General features: G+C 36.9%; 1 long non-coding RNA gene across 1 annotated transcript; it reads left to right on the top strand.

Annotated features, from left to right (window-relative positions):
• Positions 1-8,374: 8,374 nt before the first annotated feature.
• On the top strand, positions 8,375-20,387 carry LOC103891475 (uncharacterized). The gene is made up of 3 exons (XR_655719.3): positions 8,375-8,598; positions 9,014-9,329; positions 20,280-20,387. It is a non-coding gene; the product is annotated as an uncharacterized LOC103891475 (long non-coding RNA).
• The last annotated feature ends 1,151 nt before the right edge of the window (positions 20,388-21,538 follow it).

Genomic DNA, 21,538 nt, shown 5'->3' on the forward strand with positions numbered 1-21,538 from the left:
CTTTTTTCGGCTTGCCTTCTCCCCATCCCAGCCCATGATTGCCAGCCTCTCTATGAGAGCAAATTGCTCCCCATCTCCTCTGCTTCCCTCCTGTACTTACTACTTCCTACTATCAAGGATTAAAATCTCATCAACAATTTATCAGGAAAGTAAATCCTACTTGAAGGTCTCCAAGTGGTTTTTCTTCAGAAGTACAATGAATTTCCAATGTTAGTCACACTGCAGAGACTAATATAAATATTTATGCAGTGGCTTTACTTATAAATGGAGGGTCATGCTCATATTGGTCCTGAGTTTTCCTACAGATAATTAACTGTATCATTGTCTCATTAACTAAATGTACTGTATCAACGAATGCTACCCACTCCAGGAACTAAATAAAATGCTTCGTGGATATGAACTTTGCCATAAAAGAAAAGCGTGCAATACTGGGTAAATTAAAATTTTGACCAAAGGGAGAAAAAATTTTTTAAAAAGAAATGTGTAAAAAGTAAAAGAATATAGCACGCTATTATAGCCCTTGTGGCTAAAAACAGTTCATAAAAGTATTACATAAAATAGATTTAACAATTTTATATTAGTGAAATAGCTCAAGCCTGTGGGTGGAGAAGTAGGTGGATAATAAAGTTTTTAAAAATCATTCTTTACATCAACAAAGGGTGAAGTCTGTTAATCATTGTGCATGACAACTTTTGTGTGTCTATTTAATTAGATATAAATGAATCACCCTCTTGAGCTATTTCATTTATTATTTGCACTCAATTAAGTGAATGTTGACCAAATGGGTTATAATTACAACAGCCATGCTGAATACAATAGTAAACATTTCCCTTTACTTATTTTCAGAGGAACATAGTGATTTCCTTATGTGAGTATAAATTTGTGTTTCCTCTAGTACACAAACTATGAAAGATACCAGTGTCACTGATACCCAGATCCTCACTGGTCCTGTAGAGTATTTTATAATTCTATCAACCAAGTCACTTGAAAGGGACTAAAAGATCTTCTCTCTTTTTTGTCTCAATCATAAATGTACCTGGAACAAGATTTCTTAATATATTAATGTTCTCAGTCTTCCTTCATCCTATAAACCATGTCCACTAAAGACAATGTTACTAACAAAGGGCTCTTCCCTTACTGTCTGTCATGTGAATTGCAGTCTTTGGACAATGCTATAAATATACTACTCACCACCCTGGCTTGTCTGTGGAATTATTAGGAATCCTTTTGCCCAGCGTTGTCCTTTCAAGCTATCTGACTCCTTCTGTATTAGATATGTCTTCTTTAAACTGCATAGAGTTGAATTTAAAAAAAAGCTGATTCTACAATTGGAGCATCTCATCTATTTACATTTTGTTGTATTCTAGACTTAATCAAGTCTAACAGGTAGTTATGTGACCCTCTATGTGGGCAGTGCAAGCACTTCTGTCTTCTTTAATTCCTTTGCAGAATGAAATGTATTTGTTTATGTGTATTTACATTTTACTTATATATATATGATACAATAAGTATAACATTAATATTATTTATATAGGCTATGTTTATTTAGATTAACCCATGGATGTACAATTTGCCTTGCCCTGCATTTCTACCAACATCACTTTATTTCCTTCTGAAATAATTTTTCTCCTACCTAAAAATACCCTGCAGTATTATTTTCAGTGTAGGACTGCAGGTGATAAATCTACTTCAATCTACTCCAACAAATGTAATATTTAAAATGTCTATTTCACCTTCATTGTTTATTTTATTTTATTTTATTTATTTTAAGTTCCAGGGTATATGTGCAGGATGTGCAGTTTTGTTACATAGGTAAACATGTGTCATGATGATTTGCTGCACCTATCAACCCATTGCCTAGGAATGAGACCAGCATGCATTGGCTATTTTTCCTGATGCTCTCCCTCCCCCCTCCCACCTCCGACAGGCCCCAGTGTGTGTTGTTCTTCTCCCTGTGTCTATGTGTTCAGACGGTTCAGTTCCGACTTATAAGTGAGAAGGTGCAGTATTTGGTTTTCTGTTCCTGTATTAATCTGCTGAGAATAATGGCTTCCAGTTCCATCCACGTCTCTGCAAAGGACATGATCTCATTTCTTTTTATGGCAGCATAGTATTCCATGCTATATACGTACCACATTTCCTTTATCCACTCTATCACTGATGGGCATTTGGGTTGATTTCATGTCTTGGCTATTGTGAGTAGTGCTCCAATGAACATACATGTGCATGCATCTTAAAAGTAGAATGATTTATATTCCTTTGGATATATACCCAGTAATGGGATTGCTGGATCAAATGGTATTTCTTGTTCAAGGTCTTTGATGAATTGCCACACTGTCTTCCACAATGGTTATTTCACTTTCATTTTGAAGAATATTTTTAGTGAATGTAGAATTCTCTATTGGAAATTATTTTCTTTCAGTTTTATAAAAGCATCATTTAATTTTCTTCTGTGGAAATGTCAGCTACTGTCTACAAATTGCTCCTTCAAAGTCCATATCTCTGTTTCTGGTTGCTTTTAAGGTTTTTTTCTTCTCTACCTTTGATTTTCAGCAATTTTATTATTATAACAAGCCTAATCATGAATTTCTCTCTCCATCTCAGTTTCATATAGTTTCTTGAATCTATGTCTAGATATCTGTGATTAGTCCTGAAAAACTCTTGGTCATCAACTCTTCCAAAAATGCATCTGGCTCATTTTTTTCTGTCTTATTCTTTGACTCCAAATAAAGAATGTTATACCTTCTCTTTATACCATCTTTTATTTTGTATCTTAATTCTTGGTGACCTCATTGCTTCCACTTGGATATTTTTTCTCACCTATCTTTTAGATTACTAATTCTTCTGTTCAACTGTGTCTAATTTGCTGTTAAATCTATTCATTGGGGTCTAAATTTTGATCTTTTTTCCCATTCAAGAATTTTCATTTGATTCTCTGCTAAAATTTCGAATCTTTACTTTTTAACTTAATAATTAATTTAATTTTAGTGTTTATGTATAAATAACTCTTAGGAATTGTTTAGACTTTATCTTAATTTGATTTCATCGGTTATTTCATCTGCTGTATATTCTGGCTTTTCTTCATGTGAATTTGTCTTCTTAAATGCCTGATTATTTTTATTTTGTACCAAATATTTTATTTATGAATCATTTGTAAAAATAGTTTGAGAGTTGGACCGTTATCTTTCTCCAGAGAGGATTTATCTTTGCTTTTGCCAAGTACTAATGGGCATTAACTCTCTCGGAAAATCTTTGCACAAGTTCACTGGTGGCATAATAGTTTGTCTTTACTCCTACGATGCAGCCCATTTGGGTCCTACGCTAAGGTGAGTTTTTCTGCCTGTTGGTCTTGGCCTTCAATAATTGCCCATTCAGTGCTGTTCAGCCCCTCATCCTCTTAGCCACACCTTTTGGAATTGACAAGTACCTATTTCAACTTGCTTTTCCAACGGGAATACAAACCCAAATGCCATGGCTACTTCTTTGGATCTTTATCTTCTCCTGGCTTCTACTTGATAAGTCTTCATAGTTTTGTTAACAGTCTGATTCCTTTAAAAATACTTTTTTTAGCACTCGACCAACAAGTGTATGAAAAAATGCTCAATATCACTAATCCTTAGGGAAATGCAAATCGAAACTACAATGAGATACCATCTCATACCAGTCAGAATGGCTATTATTAACATGTCAAAAAAATGACAGATGCTGGAAAGGTTGCAGAGAATAGGGAACACTTATACACTGCTGGTAGGAATGTAAATTAGTTCAGACACTGTGAAACGCAGTCAGGAATTTCTCAAAGAACTTAACAGAGTATTACCATTCAACCCAGTAATCCCATTACTGTATATACACCCAAAGGAATATAAATGGTTCTACCATAAAGACACATGAACACATATGTTCATTACAGCACTCTTCACAATAGCAATAACATGGAATCAATCTAGATGCCCATCAATGGTAGATTTGATTAAAAAACAATGGTACATATATGCTATGGAATACTACACAGCCATAAAAAAGAATAAGATCATGTCCTTTGCAGCAACACGGATGGAGCTGGTGGGCATTTTTCTAAGCACATTAATGCAGGAACAGAACACCAAATACTGCATGCTCGCACTTATAAGTGGGAGCTAAATGTTGAATACACATGGATACAAGGAAGGGAATAATAGACACCAGGTCTACTTAAGGGTGGAGAGTGTGAGGACACTGAAGATTAAAAAACTACCTATCAAGTATTGTGCTGATTACCTGAGTGACAAAATTATCTGTACACCAAACCTCTGCAACACGCAATTTACCCATGTAACAAGCCTCCACATGTACTCCTTGAAACTAAAATAAAAGTTGGATAAAAAAACACATACGGCAAGGCGCGGTGGCTCACGCCTGTAATCCCAGCACTTTGGGAGGCCGAGGCGGGCAGATCACAAGGTCAGGAGATAGAGACCATCCTAGCTAACACGGTGAAACACCGTCTCTACTAAAAATACAAAAAATTAGCCGGGCGTGGTGGCAGGCACCTGTGGTCCCACCTACTCGGGAGGCTGAGGCAGGAGAATGGCGTGAACCCGGGAGGTGGAGCTTGCAGTGAGTCAAGATCGCGCCACTGCACTCCAGCCTGGGTGACAGAGCGAGACTGCGTCTCAAAAAAAAAAAACAAAAAACAAAAACAAACAAAAAAATACATAAACATTTACATCACACACATATATAGAGAGATACATTTGTTTGAGTATATAAGACAAAATGAGATTTTGTGGTTAGTCAGACTAAAATTTACTGAGATGAAATCAATATCCTTGCCATTTCTTAATCTATCTAAATAATTGGGTCTAAATATAAAGATAATCATATAAAATAAAAACTATGATTTCTAATAAATAAATAAAATACTTTTTAAAGATTTAAGCAGTTTTTAAAGTTGTCCTTATAAGAAAGTTTGGTTCAAATTACTTAGTTCACCATCATTAGATGGAAATCCTAATTCTAACCATCTTCTAAGGTCCAGTTCAAATTTAATCTCCTCCACAAAGCTCCTTCTGCCGCTCTTTCTTCTAGGCAGAACGAAATCCTATTTCGTCTCTGTGCCCATACCTGCCATTTTAAGCCAGAGATTAGAGAACTTCTATCTGTCATTATGGTTATCTATGTGTCCCTTTATGAGAAGGGATGATACATTTTTGATACCTTTGTCAAGAAACCAAAAAATGAACAATGAACTTAATTTTTTAGCTATTGAAACACTTTTGCACTGACTTTGTACTATTTTAGCACTCTCAACAAACATGCCCTGACAATCCAAATAAAATAATTTAAAATGGAAAATTATTGAGAAAAATGGTGTTATTCTCATTTCTAATAACAGTTTTCAAAATCAAATTTATAGCATATAAAAAGTATCATGTGGTATTCTATATTGGATAGAAAGAATTATGCTGCTGTAATTTAGCTTCAAGACCATCACCACTGTCTGCTAAATTCTTGGAAGTACAACTTTCATCAACAAAGTGAAAACTCATTCAGTAAATTCTGGGGAATATAAAGGTAAATCTTTCAAGATAAGGAGAAAACACAGCTTCAATTCAAACACATGAGACATAATCTGATGGGGCAGAAAAAACTTGAAATATTTCTAATAATTGGAGGTAATAAAGAGATCCTGGTCTGTCCCCAAGTTATCAAATTACCTATGTCTTATAGCAGATACACACACAAATATATATATGTATATATATATAGAGAGAGAATATATATGATGGAAAATATAGATATACATATCTGAGATATATATATGTCTGAGATATTCTTTGCCTTTTTAACATTAATCATTTCTAATCCATTCTATCCTGGGTTCTATTGTTCTTCAGTTCTTTTTTTCCCACATATAGTATTGACGTCTTCCATTCTTATCATCTAAAATTCAGGATGTACTTTCACAAAAGTTCCTAAATTGTAAATGTTGATGCTTATGACCTGTTTGGAACAAAAACAAATTTGATATGGGTAGAAATGAATGAGTCTTTGTTTGGTTAGTCTAGGTTAGATACAAGGCACTTCTAGGATGCTATGGGCAAAATACTAAAAAACAGGAAAACCTAACCATGGAACACAACTGTCCCTTGGACCACATTGCCCATAGTGTGCCCACGAGAGAGCATATATTGACAGATAGGCCTGTGTCTCTGATACTCTGAATTGACGAATGACTTGAAAAACTTTAGATATCTATAGGCACTGCTAAGATGGCTTTCCATGTTTCTCTTTTAATTATGTTATTCAACATCAGAAGGCTGCAGCTCCAGGAGTACAGCCCTCTCATCCTGCTCAGTTCTGTGTGACTACTGCAAGATATTAAAAAAAGAAAGCAGGTACATGTAAATGTGTGTGATGGTGTGGTATACATGGTATATGAGTGTGTGTGTATGTGTATGTGTGTTCTGGGCTTGTACTATACATGGAATGTGTATGGGTGGGGGAGGAGCAGGGTACTGAAAGTGATAATGCATAAAACTAGAATTTCGGCCTTAAAAGATAGAATTAAGAATTGAGAAATACGAGAAAAAGTAAATAATCATATAAGAATACATTTTAAAAATCCATGAAACAAGACTTTCCATTTACAATTGCCTTTAATTAGTAATACTTGTCATACTCTCTATCCAAGTTATCATTGGGGCACAGATGAAAACAGAGATGAGGGTGAAAGCTAACAATACCACCAGCAGCCCAACGCTAGAATACGAGTGGGATTTTCATTTACTGTGAAGCAGGTGAAGATGGATTTTGAAAAAAAAATTGTGAAGTCTTCACCTTATTACATTGATAGGCTTTGTCTCATGAAATAAACACAGCCTGAGAAAAAGGTAAACAGACACTTTGTACCTCCCTCACATATGACCTTGAACTCAGAGATCCTGAGTCTGTGCTAAGCAGAAATTCTGGGCAGTTCCCTTTTTTGTTTCCTAATAATTCTAATCCACTTTTAGATTCACAAAATTCAGGCCTCCTCGTTATCCCAGATCTACCACTTACAACTGCATAACTTGGACAAACCCCTTAAATTTTCTGAGTCACTTAACATTTTGAAGATAGTGTTTATGTCATTGGTGTCAAGAGATTTAAGTAAGTACAGGGCTTAATAAATATTAGCTTATTTTACTTTTAAGAAAAAAAGGCAAAACTGGCACAAAAAGGCAAATATTTTATTATATAAAGACAGCATAGTTTTATTATTTCATACTACTGTGGCCTGAATCATCAATTCTGTTTGCTGATTATTGCCAAAAGGGAGTGCAGAGAAATTATTCTAAAACTAAAGTAGTTATTTTTGGAAGCCATTCTATTACTTTTAATTGGTATATAAATAACAACCGCATACAATGAATTACCTTGTTTAGTTATTTTGGTGCATATTCACTCACAGTTTATTTTGGAGGGTACACCAGAAAATAGCGCTACTGAAAGCTTAGCATTTTATGGGTAGTTTATAGATGTTTTACTTTTGTCCAGGCAAGTGTGTGATTTTACTTGCCTTAAATTCTTCAGGTATAATTATTTCTGTGATATAATATGGAGTATGTCTTGGGGGCTTTTATTGCCCATTTGTGCAGGCACACTGAAGCCAATTTGAAACAATCTTCTGAACAGAATCCTGGCCCCCTGGCATAATTACACCCAAGCAGAGATAGCATGCATGCATTCATACTAGATTTCTTAGTTATCCCCCCAATACATCTTTATTCCTAACTTGATTATCTCCTACTAATTCTGGGTCTATATAGGAATGGCAAAATCAAAGTCATACTCAAGCATCATCTGAAGTGTCATCTGGAGCTGTGTAACATGTACATTTAGCCTTACAAATCTCGATTCAAGGACAGGTTTTTAGAACACTCAGACCAAACTATCCCATGTTCTAAAATATGCAAGCTAGGTCAGTTGCCTACACATCTAGACTGCAACCATTTCTACCCTACCTATTCCCACTATGAGGAATTATTTCTACTGCATCATATGGTGGTATAATGTCATCAGCGTCTATGGAAAGCACTTACGTATAGCTATAGGGAATGTCACATATCTACTGTAATGTGTTATCTAGGATATTATTCAGTATATCACAGGTAATTCTCATTATGAGAACTATAAAAAAAAATAAACACTACCAGTTGTGTCTCCATCTGCCTTTTCTCAACCCTCTTCTCCTTATGAGTTTCTCAGGCTCAAAAAGGCAGGTGCTCACACTCCCAGCCTCTCTTGCAGGTTTGAATGGCCATGATGACCCACTTCTGGCCAGTGTGACATAAACAGAAGTTGATGTAGGGGAATTCCAGGAAAGACCTTCCGCCATCCCATGAAAGACATTAGAGCAAAATTTCTCTCCTGTCCTGTACTTCCTTCCCCACTTCCTACCTTCGATAGTTGGAATACTGGCAGGCATCTCGCCACCAAGAGAAGACAAACCAAAGGATCAAAAGCAATGTACTGAAGATGGGAGAGCAAAAGATGAAAATAACTTGGATCTTTAGTGATCCTGAAGGGCCACCAAATAAACCTTTGGATGCTTACCTCTACACTTCCTATTGAGTGAGATAATCAAACATCTTCATTATGAAGTCGCTATTAGTCGTCCATTGTTATTTATTTCTGATAGTATTCATAAGTGATACAGGATTCAGAAAGAAAATTTAATTGAAATTTATACAAAGAATTTGGAATTTTCCTAAAGATTTGGGTTTGTATGTGTTTTTTTCTTCTCATTGTATCATGAACATAAAAATAAATAATATTTTCTTTTTTGTGGTGGCTTCTGTAAAAGTTAAATCAAGTTTTTTATCTACTTGATATAAAGAGTTTTGTTACACATTTTATTTTGTTTTAGATTTGTTGTTGTTGTTGTTGTTGTTGTTTTGGTCTCATTCCTGACTTTATTTTCTTCTTCTTTGGCAAAAATTTCTCACTATTCCCAAAATTTCACAATTCTCTCATTTTTCTTATTCAGCAAAACACTTCTCTACTTCAAGTTTTATCACGGACCAAGACTGATCAACTAAATGTGAATAGATGTGTTCTATATCAGCTTCCCTAGAACACAAAGCCTGAATCAAGGATGAAAGGTAGATGCTTTTTGGCAAGGCATAAATTCAGAGGATCCAGGATGAGGACGAAGGCAAGTGAGCTATGCAAGATGTAAAATGATGTTTCAACAACACAAAGCTGATTGTTTGGCAGTTGCATCTATTTCATGCATAGAACTTCTCCAGATGGACTACCAAGAAACACTGTGCTTCAAAGAATTTGATAAGGACTATGAAAGGGTACATATGATAAAGAAGAGAGAAATCGGGTTTCCTCCATTCTTCTATGTTGGTCCAAACTTACCCCATGGAGAATTACCTGCACAACCTAGATTGTATTTGACCCATTGGCAGGCACTCAGAGACCCAGCACCATGTGCTCTGGCATTCACCTAAGTTCAGATAGGATGACACAGCCAAACAATTTAGGTATGAAGCCTGGCTGATCAGTAGAGGCCAAGTAGAGAGCTTTCTGAGGGCAAAAGGCTGAATCTGCCCTAGGTGTCCAACTGCCAGACCTAACAGACAGGCAAAGTGAATCAAATAGCTGGAGGTCACAGAAGGGTCCAACACCCGGGGACTCCGAGGAGCTACAGAAGAGAAGCGTATAATGTCTCAGCCACTTCCTTAAGGGGAAGCTGCTCGCTCCCCACGCCATAATTTGATTTTCCTACAGACTAAAATTTAAACATGGTGTGGTGCTGATCAAAGCAAAAAGAAAGAACAATGCCCTCACCAAGCAGAGCTGTCCCTAGACTACCCACCTATCTCTGAACGATTACATTAGAGATACATAATTTTCCATCTAGTGTGAGCAATTGTATAAATTAGTCTTTTAGTTTCAATGGCATCAGTTATTTTTCTTTATTTTCTTTTTTTCTTTCACAGTATTTTAATTTATGCCATTTTCTAACATTCTTTATATTCTTGTAAGAGTGTTTGACTTCCTTTTGGAAGAATATACCTTGTGCCATTTGTTTGCAACTCCAAATCCCTACCTACACCTTTCCACCTGCCTTCTTCCCCACTGGCAGATGACATTAATGGGCTCTTCCTTGCTTTCCGGCTTCCAGTTAGAATTAACAATGGGGATATCAGCAAGAAATCAGAGATGAGTAGAAAACATTACGGGATTTTTTCTGCTGGGATCCCCTGCCTCAACCTGGCTGACCTTCTCCAATGAAGGTCACTGCTCCTCTCAAGACAGCCCTCTCAAGAAAATTTGCTCCTTCTGGGTCCTAGTAATCACTCTCTCTCTCCTCATTCCCCTGGGCCTAGAGGTGGTACCAGCTCCATGGTTACTAATCCAGTGTTACTGTACTATTTCTTGTGGTTTCTATCAAGCCCACACTTCTGTAATTGGTTCTTATGTAAATACATTTTCTTGGAATATTCTTAATTTATGCTTGACATCTGTTTTCTGTTGGGACCCTGATTGCAACAAAACAAAACATTGTGTAAGTACATAAAATTTCAAGATATCTCTCTCCCTATTCCTTCCCTTTACCATCACTGCATCTCTCATCTTTATTTGCCCTTAATGTATGTCAAGCTTTGTGGTTACTAGAAAAAGCAGCATCTAACAGAGAAGACAAACTTATGCTTTTCTGACTCTTCTCTGATTTTGTATAATTTTTCTCTTCCTCCCACATTTATTTAAAGAAGAGCCACATTCAACATCATCACAGGATCTGCAAGGGTAATGTTGGTTGGTTTCCATTACATTTCTTCACGAAAGATATTTTTCAAAAAATAATGAATGCCTATATACCAGATTTTAGTCTTTACTCTGCCTTAACTTCTGTGTAATCCTTAAAATTCTTTTAACCTCCTCAGGCCCCAGTTTACTCATTTGTAAAGCAAGGGAACTAAATAAAAAATACTTTCAAGTTTCTTTCAACCCAAAATATCTATAAATGTATTATTATAATTAGGTCCTGAATGATAAATTGATAGATTTAAAAGACCAGTGTTTTACACAGGCTTTATAGACACAAGGTACATATGTGTGCAGGTGTATTGATATATTTTTGTTTATGAAGAAATGTGTAGGTGTGTAATGCAATGTCTCTCTAATCTTGAAGTCATTATCCCAACAAACTAAGCACTCTAAAATATAGTTTTTACCCAGAGAAAAGTATACAAGTGTCAAGTGTTGCAAAACCCCTGAATGTCTTCCCATAGGAAGGGCATTCATTCAAAGACCATCATCAGCCTTTAATTTTCACCAAATTATGCTTCTATTAATCATCCACAGACTACCTGATCTAGAGCCCAACGATTGCACAAGACATACAAACTTACCATACTAATTTGTAAATTAGGAGGAAAGCAAAATCAAGTAAAAAATCACTCCCCCATTTTATTATTCATTCCATCAGTGACAGTAGTGAGAAATGACAACTGTCAGTTTTCAACTTGATATGGCACATATTAGAAAATAACCTGGGATTTAAATGAAAACTGCATATTTTGAAGTTAACAAACAGGACACTAACAAATTTCTGGTCTCTCTAAACACAACTGAACATAGCGTTAATCTCCATGTCCGTAGGCAGGACTATTTGTTTATCATTGTAAGTTTAGCATCTACTACATCAGCTGATCCACAGTAGGCATTCAGAATATATTTGTCAAATTAACAAATGAATGGATGAAAGAATGTACTCCTCCCTCACAATTTAGACCATATGCAATACTGATCTTTCTGTCTAAAAACATTCTGGTAATTTAAGTTCTAAGTCTTATAAAAATGAACATAAAATTAGTGATCTAATTTTCTAACGTAAACACTTAATTGTCCCACAAAATGTATATCCAGATGCAAGCAAGTAATTGCATATGCAAAACAATAATTTGCAAGTAAAATGACTCACTTACATATGTGAGGACATATTTTACAGGTGCAATTTAGGTGCAAATTTCTGAAATTTTGAACCCAGGCATTCAGCCCATCTAACAGTTTTACTGTGATGTGAAGAATAAAATAGAAAAGCTGTCTTGGTTCTGAAAGTGAGCACCTAGACTGCTATATCAAGCAGCTTAAGTCCTTAGGGTATTTGGGCAGGGGGAGTTAAAAATAATAACAAAGTTATTTCATTTGGGAATATAGTTCTTAACCCAAAAGTTACTGTAGTTTTAAATTTCAAATACATTTTCTCACCAGTTCATCCACTCTCACACGGAACTGCCTGCAGGCAAAATCAAGAAGTAGAGGAAATTTGTCTCAGGTCTCAGGAATCCATCTGTTGTTCTTCTGTTTTCTTCTTCTTTTCCCAATATTAAGGTCATTCCTCCATATCCAAAATTTTCAATAGTTAGCTAGCGTGAGAAACCAATTCAAAGCCTTAGCACCTCATATTTCAATTATTTCTCACTCTCCTTACTAAGATCAAAATAAACTTGTCTACAGATGTTAAAGAAATAATCTACTAAATCTGACATGAATAGTAGTTATTAGGTGAGCTTAGTAATAATACAGATTCCATGGCCCAGTAGAAATAATGATTCTGTAGGGCTGTGATTCGGCCTAAGAATAAATATTTTAACAATTAGTCCAGGTAATTCTGATGTAGACTACCACATTTTGAGAAACATGCCTTTAAAGCTCCAGTTTTTACTTTCCAAGGTGACATGTAACTAAAAATAAGAGTTAAACTATTAAAAGTTAGTAATAGATGATAGGTTTTAGCATGAGAATTAAAAAGACCCGAGACTTAGCTGAAATCGTTGAGGCAGTCCAGCATAATGGGAGAAACTTGAATCATGAATTTAGTTGGACTTTGCTCTGAAAGTGTACTCCTCCCTTTGTGAAATATATAACAGTGGACAAATTCCTGAACTTCTCTGAGCCTCAGTTTCCTTGAGAAAGGATTTAATTAAACCTTTGCTTCCAGGTTTGGGAGGATTGAATGGCAGTAAAGGAAAGAGCCCAGGAAGCTGAGAAGCACATGGAAGCAGAGCTCTGTCTCTGGAGTTGTAAAGGAGCAGCTGAATATGTCCTGAGAGCCTGGCAGTGTCAGGAACTTGGACTCAGACTGAGAGGTTTTGCAGCGAGCAGTGAAGGCAGTCTAGGTGGTGAGCTGCATAGACCAAACTCTCAGAATCAGACCTGTATCATAATATTTCAGTGGACATCAGCACTGATAGATGAAGTTACCAGGAATTAGGTTCAAATCCTAGCATTTTCTAAGACCCCTGAATGAAAATGCAAAGCATGAAATTAAAGAAGAAAAAGAGCCCCAATTTGATTAAGTGGTGTCAACTGATGAATGAAAAGGTTCATACATTTGTAAAGTGGAGCTTTATTTCTCATAAAGGATTGTAGCCTGCAGGGTGGCCATTCTGACAGGCTGGGAAACATAGCCTCCTTCCAGAAGCCAGAAACAGACATTTCGAGGGTGGGAAGAATAAGACAGAGATGTATGCGGAATGAGGTGGCTGACTATACATATTCAATAAGCTATAGGAGGAGTCATGAATATTTATGAAAGGAGAAACATGCGCAGGTGCAATTGAGTTCATGCCTCTCCATGGGACCCCATCTTCAAAAATGGCGGCATTAACATGATCTGAGAGTGAAGTTTTCAGCCCTCCGACATCAAAAGGTGAAGCAGAGGACACAAAAACCCTCACTGCTCATTCTTCAAAGACTGGCCCCAACCACTTCGTGGTCAGTGGTTTCTTATGGGGAAGGAATGCTGATTGGTTGTGCAGAAACTGCAAAAGGGAGTGGCAGTACTCAGGCAGTTGGGTGAAATCAGCAGTAAAATTTCTCCAAAGGGCTTGTTTCTGTTTAACCCTTAGGGAAGAAAGCCTAAGAGTGGTTAGCAAGGGAAGGGATATAACGGGACATGTCCATCCTCACATCCTGTCATGGCCAGGGGCTCAGCTTCCGAGTTTTCTTTGGCATCCCCTTGGCAAAGAAATGGTCCACTCAGTCGATTGGGGTCTTAGAATTTTATTTTTATTTCTTCATGGGTATAACTCAGTGAGCTATAGGGGATTCAAAGTAGAGAGAAATTTTAATTCCTGAAAACTTAAGAAAGTTTTATGTATTACCCACCTGATTGATGAACACCTGAGGTGTTCCCCCTTTGTAATGTGCTGAACAGGATGCTTTACACAGAGTAATGTGTTCAAAAAGTGCTGACTTTCTCACTAGTCACCTAGGGCAAGCAGGTCAAGGAATAAAAGTAAAAAAAGAACTACGGTATCAGGCTGATCTTTCAATGCCCTGGCTGACAAGCTTGCATTAAAATAAATTATGTCATTAGGAAAAAGTAAGATGTATGATTGTGTGCTGCCTACTATGAGATTTTATAAAACATGGCCCCTGCCCTCTGAATATACATAAGGAAGGCAGATAAGTCTAGACCTCATGGAAGCTAGCTATTGATCAAGACAGATTTCAAAGGCAAATGAGAGCTTGGAAGGAGTGACTTTTCAAAATTGGAAAAAGACTAGTAGGAGACCGGCCTTGCACAGCAGTTGATGGGCCACTAACATACTTTACCTAAAGTCATCTGCCACCCACTATGAAGTAAAGCCATGATGCAAAGCTACTATTTCCTGTCCTCTCCTAAATAGAAATAAAAGGAGATGATTTTTGAATGAATTGTCCCACCTTATTAGTTGCCATCCAGTGAGCATCTACCATAAGCCTCGTCTGGCCCTGAACTAGAAACTTCATGCATGTTTCTTATTCTTTCAATGAGGCTGATGTTATTGTGTCCACTTTTTGCAAAGAATCCAAGAATCAAGTGAAGGAACTTACCCAGTGCCACAGACTAAGCTGGGTTCCACTCAGCTCTATCTGACACCAAAGCCTACTAGGTGCCACTGTCTCTGGCCCATGGTTTTCCATGAAGTCACTGAGCCTAACTAAAGGTAAGAATCAAGCTCCATTCCTTCCTCTGTAGTTTCTACCTCTTTTCTTCTTCATTTATCCCAAAATAATCACACTACCATTTCTACAAAGTAATGCACCCTGGCATATCAGTTACATATCTGTTTTAAAAGAATAAAAAATTAATAAATAAAGAAAATATTAATTTCAATGCAATAGCAAATAATTTTGTTATTGGTTGCTCTAAAATTTACTGAAAAGTAGCCTGTGGAGAATATTCCCAATTTTACTCTCTTTAGCTTCGTTCTCTTCCAGCCTAAAATCCTCAAAAAAAAAGCTTATGTTGTATTTTTTTCCAAAAACATTTACTTTCTTACATGAAGAACACAATTTTGAATATTTGTCTCAAACTGTTGTAAATAGAAGCTTAAAAATAAAAACAGCATCTACTATACCCGTAGCCTCTATAGTGTGGCACTTTCCTATAGAAAATGTGCTGAATTTCGGTCAAAACACATTTTTTTCCTTTTAGTATGTGACTCAAATTGAACTTTTCTCCTACTGGTTTTGCTGAGAGTGAGATTATAATCAAATGTTACATAACAATAGTAAAATATTACAGCACACCATGCCTTTCATCACTGTAGCCTATCCAAGTGTTTGTCCCAAGGTGAATCTGCCTTTTACTATTGAAAAATTGATGCTGGAGACAGTTATACATCTTGCCAGAGGCCACGCAAAGCCAACAGTAGAAATACGAAGTTAATCATGGAATCAAGTATCCCTTTTTCCCTTGTGTTTACTCTTAGATATCTCTACTCCAAAAACTTATACTTTCAAGAAAAAAATTTTTATTTAGTGCACATTTTCTAGTAAGTCCATTATTTGGTTGGAAACTTCTTGAGGGAAGGAGCAATTCTATTGATTCTTGGTATTCAGCAATGTACATCTGATGGAAATTTGTTATAATTACATAATTAATTATATGTCTTCCTTTCCTTATTTCAGAAAGTATTTAGAGGAGCTTTCCGGAGCATGTAAACTTAGGATATAAGCACATAAACTTAGGATATGCTCTTTCCAGAGCATATAAACATATACAATATAATAAATTAAAAGTGAAAGTGAAATATAATGTAAAATATTGTGTGAGATGTAGAAGCAAGATGAAAGGTAAAGCCTGGGGATGTGGCTAAAATGTGTTTACAATCTTGCAAAATGTTATCCTGGCTACAAATGGCTCCCATATTTACTTCTAAACTTACTAATAGCAAGTAAGAAACGGGGAATTAGATCAGTTATCCCATTCACAGAAACCGACTACTCAAAAAACCACCTACTGCCAAAGAGAAGGAATCTTCTTGATACAACAAACAGATACATACCCTCCAATTGACTGTTACATATGTGTTAAGTAACTTGTAGCGATTGATTTTGTTTTGGTTTAGTTTGGTTGGTTGGTTGGTTGGTTTTCTACACATTTCTCTGCCTCTAGGAACTTGGCAACTTACTGATACATTTACAAGCTAGTGATATCCTAAGCTAAACAATGTCTCTTATTCATAAATTTGAGTTTAACAATATCAAATCATGTCCCTTGATGGCTTGTGAAATGCTAAAAATTGGCAGAGTGCCGTGATTACAGTCATTCCTAGGATTTGATCAATAAGAAACATTCTGATCTCTGTATTGTCTACCCATTTCTCTCTTGACGCATATAGGTTCTTAATCTTCTAGCCTTTCCTACAAAAATCTAGGTTTCTGGAATTCCCCTGACACAGGTAGGCAGCAGCCAAGCGAGAAGGCAGTAGTGCCACCTGGTGCTCAAAGAGATCAGAGCTTGTACATACCTACTCTCCCACTTCCTGCTCTTCCCACCACTTCTAATAAGATTGCCTATAAACAGTACCCACCCCCTTCTTGAGCCTTCCACACTTAGCCCTCAGTATGCATTCTGCAATGCCTTCTCCCATTCATTCTCCCTCCCAGGCTGCCTTCGATGCTCATTTTATCAGTTTTCACTTGTAAACACATTGAATGGTGGGAGGAGAGTCACATGATGTGAGTAACCCCACAATCCTGGCTGGTACCAACTCCAGTGTTAAAATATAGATGTACCAAAGTAAAAATATTTATTGCATTTTTGGGCATTGAACATTGAAAGGATTCCAAATATCGAGGACCAGGGAGGAAATAAGCACAGATGCCGCCATTTGGTGGGTTGTTGTTGTTGTACATTTCAGAGACAAAATACAGTAAATGTTTTACAGACATAGTTGCATTACTATGCGTCCCCTGACATATTGTGCTTGTCACTTTATTATTTAGCATTTATGCGGTATTTTATCTGTCCTATATTATCTTTCACAAGCCTATCAAATAGACTATTTTTATTCCTATGCACAAGCTTGTCACAAATGACCAGACATGTTAAAGTTCCCTCTCATCATGCTGAAAGTTCCTAGTGAAAGCTGAAGGAAATTTCAATGCCTTGTCCTTTGCCTTCTATTAACTGATTCACGAAATGACCACTAAAGTCCTAATAATGTATGAGGAAAGGAAATAGATATAAAAAATATAGGTCTGTATTCATGGAGCTTTCTACTCTGATGGCCTGGGGATTCCTGAGCATCAAACGAAAATTTGTATCACAATGTGAGTGCCCTACCTAGGTTAATCAACTAGAATTAAGTTATGCACCATAGAGTATAATCATTTGATGTGTTTGTACTAAACTCCTGAGTATGGCACAAGAGAGAGGGAGAGAGAGAAACACAGAAAGAAACAGTTTAAATGTGCAGCTAATTCCCCACACTGTTCCTTTCAGTGAGCATATACCCTACTGTATGCATGTGACAGAAGATGGCAGTCAATGGTTCTCAGCCTTAGCCCCTCATGCACGTACCTCTCAGTGTAGAGCACTCAGTATGTGTCTAGTTTTAAAGACACTATGTGTCTTTATTATATATAACCACGAAACACAAACTAAACATAATCCAACTGCTTTACATCTGCTTAATTAATGAAAGCGCAACTGGTCCCAATATCTGAGGGAAGCCTGCTCTATGTAGGACTCACGGAGCAATAGTATGTCAGTCTCAATGTGGCATGAATGTAGACTTAACACATTCTATTTGATGGGCTATTTAAGGTATTTTCAAGGGTGATATAACTATTCGTGATTTCCACTTTATGCCTTAATTTCAGACCCTGACACCCAAGGAGATGTAACTCAAATGTTAAAGTTGATCTGGGGGAAGGAGGAAGGAATGTGACTTCTTGCTTACATGTGTCAGGGAAGGTCTGACAAAGGAGATGGCCTTTAAGCTGAGTCTTAAAGAATGACTGGGATTTGTCTAGGATAGTTGGGAGGATAGAGTACTCCAAGCAGAGGAAACAGCAATCTGCAGAGGCAGAACTCTCTAAGTGATGGCATTTTCTAAGTATTCTAAATAATTTGATATGGTCAAAAGTTAAGGTACATGTGATGCTGAAACTCTATTTTTTATTTATTGGGACATCAAAGATAATTGTTAAACAGAAAAGTAGCATGATAACTGTGTCCCACAAAGGGGCCGTCTGGTGTCTGTGTAAAGACAGCATTTGAAGTGACCAAAGAAGGAGCAGAGATAAGTTTGGAAACTATTGCCTAGGTTCATGTGAGAAACAATAACAGATTAAACTAAGACACTGGCAACAGGAGGGAGTGGAATGTACAGTTTTTAAAGAATATTGGAGTCAGAAATGACAGAATTTGGTGACAGATTGGATGCAGGAGATGGCATTTTTCCAAATTCAAAGATATCTAAAAAGTTGATTTAGTCAAGCCCTGAAGAAGTAAAGCAGCTACATATTTATAAATTTGCTCCAACTCATGAGAGGGTTGTGGGAGTTACAAATGTAACCAAAAGCAAATCACCAATTAAGGATCCTAGGAAGAATAACCTTCATTGATTTTACAGAGAATCTTTCCCAGAAACAGCCATACCAAAGTTGCTTCTCCATTAATTATAAAACAATAATTCTTAAAAGCCTTGCCTATGATATCATTCAAAGTCCAAAATACAAAATTATATATAAGAAACCATACCATATTTTGGAATTTAATGTATGGAAAAATGGTCTCTGCTAAGAAAGTTGTCTTACTTAATAAAAGACTGCATGAAAGATATATCTCTCTTTTTTCCTAGGCTTACTAGGAAGCTCAAAATTAAATTTATAATCAGTCTTAGGGTCATGTGTGGTGGCTCGCACCCGTAATCCCAGCACTTTGGCAGGCCAAGGCAGGAGGATCATTTGAGCCCAGGAGTTTGAGACCAGCCCTAGCAATATAGCGAGACCCTGTCTCTAAAAAAAATTTTTTAAACTAGCTGGGCCTGGTGGTATGCACCTGTAGTCCTGGCTATTCCTAAGGCTCAGGTGGGAGGATCATGAGCCAAGGGGTCAAGGTTGCAATGAGCTATGATTGTGCCATTGTACAATCTGCCCAGGCAACAGAGCAAGACCGTGTCTCTAAATAAATAAATAGATAATAAAATCAGTCTTGATGAGATGGTTAATTATATGTGTCAACTTGATTAGGCCATGGTAGCCAGATACTGGATCAAACATTATTCTAGATGTTTCTGTGAAGATTTTTTTAGGTGCAATGATCATTTAAAGCAGTAAACTTTGAATAAATAAAACAAATGAAACAAATTATTCTCCACAATGTGGGTTGGCTTTATCCAATCAGTAAAATACCTTAATAGAAAAAGACTGATCTTTCTCAAGGAAAAGAGAATTCTGCCAGCAGGCTGCATTTGAATCTGAATTGTGAGTCTGGGTCCCCAGCCCCCCACCTACCCTGCAGATATGTGTATTAAGGAATATATACATACCGAGAGAGCAACATATATATAGAAACATATGTATACAGCATATATGTACAAATATATCTATTTAGCAGATATATAAATATATATACAGCAGATATATATAAATATAAATATCTACTATTGGTTCTGTTTCTCTGGAGAACCATGACTAATAGACTCAGCAATTATACTGGTCCTGACAATTTCTTTTCCTTCTTTTGCAAAATCTTAATTTTTTGTTTGTTTTTATGCTTGTTATATATATCTTATTGTAAATACATCATGTTTGGGGGATGTCTTTCAAAATTAGAAAATGTGTTTTGAAATTTAAACACACTAAAATCAGACAGACTGTGCTACGTACTTTTATTTTTCACGTCAATTCTTAAACAACACTGTATGATAAAGGATATAGTCCTTCAATAAAGAGGAGAAAATTGAGCCTTAGGAAATTTACATGACATTTTTAACTTCCAAGCCCTGCAGATAACAGAGCTGTGATGGAATTCGAGATCGAAGTGATTCTAAGTGACCCCCCAACACACAATGAAGCCTCTGCAAAGAAAAACTTAAATTAAAATAGAACACAAACTCTGAAGGCCTTTGCTAGACTTATTTTAAGTGAAACCTCTTGTGACTCAATTTACCTTTTGGCTTGGAAATGACAACTTCTAAATGAAGTATTCTTTCTTACAAAGGACAGGGATCCATCACACAACAAGTTAGGCCAAAAGAGGACAGTGGCTCTTTCTTGAATCCTCAGGATCAAAATCAAAGTTTCTAGGCCTCAGAAACTACAGGAAGCATAAAGTCAAATACTTCCCAGTCTTTTTCCCACTCCCGTATCTTCTTTCCCCTCCTCTAAAAGTTGGCTTACTTCTCTCCCTCTTCAGACAAGGTTGCTGGGTTTCCTGGGCCACATGGCTGAAAATAGCCAATGACAAGAGCACCTGGGTTTATATTCCATGAGTTTCAAGAGGCAGGTAAAATACATATTTTTTTTTCTGAAATCAACTTTCAAGGAAAGACATTGATTAGTCCAATTTAGATCAGGTATCTACACCTAGTAAAATTAGTGGAATCAGAGGCTTTGGGTATGAAGTAGATAGCATGTGTCATGTGATGAGGAGAACTACCAAAAGTGATCCTGAGAGCTCCTTTATAATTGCCTGAACAATGAACCGGCTAGGCCCAGAGTTGGGGGAAGGCAGGACAATGGGGAGAAAGGTGAAAGGAAGATTCCCTCTTTCTTCTCTCAGTAGGGGCTGCTGCACTCCCTTCTCTCTGTAGGAGGTAACTCCCACTATCTCTCAAGTTCCCAAGTGTTGGATAGTTGGAATTACCAAATTCCTGATGTGAAGGGCTGGCACTCAAATCCACATTGTCTAGTACCAAAGTACACTGGTTATCCTCCACTGATGGTTGCCCTCGTGATTTCTCCATAAAAGGAACGCCCCCAGGAGCATGAAGTCCCCCTAATGGAACATAGATAACTCCACATTGCCTGTCCAGTAGGGTATCGGGCCCTGGGAAGTCTCTCTGTGGGAAAAAGAGAGGAAAAAGGCTAGACCGTCTCAGCTAATCCTGTCCTTGCAATTTTCTTCTTTGCTTTATAAAGCCTATTCCTTAAACCAGTGATTCTGATTCCTCAGGTGTGATTCCTAGACCAGAAGCATTAGCACTAGCAGGGAATTTGTTAGAATTGCAAATACACGGACCTGACTCCACACCAACTCAAATCAGAA

This window comes from Pongo abelii, chromosome 13 (genome assembly GCF_028885655.2).
Source record: "Pongo abelii isolate AG06213 chromosome 13, NHGRI_mPonAbe1-v2.0_pri, whole genome shotgun sequence".
Lineage (NCBI taxonomy): Eukaryota > Metazoa > Chordata > Mammalia > Primates > Hominidae > Pongo > Pongo abelii.